The following is a 2,107-nucleotide window of genomic DNA, read 5'->3' as shown; positions in this document are numbered from 1 at the left end:
TACATAGACTCTGGCACTCTAACCTCTTCAGGGCTGTAGCTTTGGCTTCTATTGGCCGATTGACACCTCTTTTTAATCGTTTGAGGCAGTAAAATCATGGTAATGATTCTGGATTCTCATCAGTTCAACCAATCAGAAGCTTCAAGGCCAGACACCACATGGCCCCAAATTTACAACACGCGGTGTAATCCAGTCACGTGTCTGTAACTGGGCCTGAAATTGCGATTGTTGACAGAAGTGGCTCTAATGCATTGTGTTGGTTCTGCCATTATCAGGAGGTACAGCGGCTCGTATGCAGATTTCTGTCTTACCGCATTTTCTCCGCTTGTATTGTTGTGGTCTTCTTTTTTGGCTGGTTCAGTGAATTTTAGTCGGAGCATGTTGAAACTTGGTGTTAGCTTAACAGTTAGCTAGCTTAGCTAATTGTTTACATCGCTACATGAAGTCTAGATATTTTTTGTCTCAGTTGCGTGTGTTAAGCGGACTTTTGTGCAATTACGTAGTTGCTCTTTTAAGCATTGCTTGTCTGCGTTGCATTTGGTGGTTATTGAAATGGTTTATACGAGCATTTAGCTGAGGTTTCTGTATATATCACACATGTTGATATTTGCATATTTGAATATTTGCATAAAAGACTTGACTTTTATAATACAAACTTTGAATCAGGATGTAGAATACATTTATTGCTGCTTAAGTAGTAAAATTAGCATTTAAGTGAAGTACTTGAGCTTTTTATTACCACCGAGTAACTGTGTACTTGGATAAACACGCATATGTACTCTGGTCTACATTAGTCATCTGTGCAAGACAGTGAAACAAAAACAGACAGACTTGGCAAACAACAGTTTAACCTTCTGCTTACAAGCTTATCATTGTTTTGTCAGGTTTATGGATTAACATACCAACACACACCTCAGTTCCAATGTATTACAGGTACAACCACATATTTTAACTCCAGAAACATGCCCCACCAGCTTTTTCGTGGCATATGTCAACTTCCTCTTCTCAGAAAAGCTCCCGAAACATCTGAAGCTTTGTGAGTAAAGAGGAAAATAGTTGCATTATGCTACTTATGCTATTGTATGTATGGAAGCCACACACAAAACACAAGACGATTTAGAAAAACACAGGCTAGTGGAAGACAAAGGACAAAGGCCCAAAAACACAGGTTACATCACTAGTAAACATAGTCAACATAAGAACAAAAGCTAAATAAGAAAGGAGGCAAAACTTCTGCAAGGAAAAAAGGTTGAAAGCTTGACCTTAGCGGAAAAAGACAAGACAATGTAGATGAGAACAAAGGGAAGAAGTTAGGTATCAAGTGCGGACTGATGGGATAATCAGTAACAGGTGATCCACAAAGAAAGAGAAAATAAAGGGTGGAGATAAAAGTAACGTAGGTATGTGACAAACAAGGGTTGCAAAATAATGAATACCCCACCTTTTATATATTTTTTTCTGTATGACAAAGCATTTGTGTGCAGTCCAGCCGTTTGTTGTCCTTTGTTCAGACATCCAAGAGCAACCCGGAGAGGATCTTGTTATATACCAATAATTCACATTTCAAAATTGTTTTGTATTTCAGTTTTTACACTAGTCTGTGGTGACCTATCCTGTTTCAGTCATTTGTTGAAATAGCATGATTTACAAATAGGTTTATTCTATCTGATTATTAGGCAGGTATGTGTCTGTCTAAAAAGGATCACCTCTTCATGTCTCCAGCATCGTAAAACAATTTGGGACATTTCATGATTATTTATTTTTTTTCATGGCACTTATAAGTAAGACTACAAGGCATCTGGTCTTTGCAGAATTAAAACTTATAAAGAAACAAAGTGAATGAAAAAAAACTTGTATTGTCTGAAATTACATCTTTAATACAGTAGCTGATAGAGACATCTATGCTGTGTTGGTTTGAACTTGGACCTAAAAAGTGAAAAACAACAATTACTTTTTCATGTAGGAGGAAAAACTGTTATATCTATTTCCCTTGAAGTCAGCTTCAGTTTGCAAGCTTCTGCAGCTCATGGATGGTACAGTTTATTTTCTTGGGGGAGAACAAATAACCACCTACTCTCTTCCTCACAGCTCTCTCATTCACGCACTT

This window comes from Aulonocara sp. 'chitande type north' Nkhata Bay, linkage group LG3, assembly GCF_057382095.1.
Source record: "Aulonocara sp. 'chitande type north' Nkhata Bay isolate Kocher_YH1m ecotype deep benthic linkage group LG3, A_spYH_male_GT1.1, whole genome shotgun sequence".
In the NCBI taxonomy this organism is placed as follows: domain Eukaryota; kingdom Metazoa; phylum Chordata; class Actinopteri; order Cichliformes; family Cichlidae; genus Aulonocara; species Aulonocara sp. 'chitande type north' Nkhata Bay.
The sequence above is the reverse complement of the archived record's forward strand: the minus strand, read 5'-3'. Positions refer to the sequence as shown.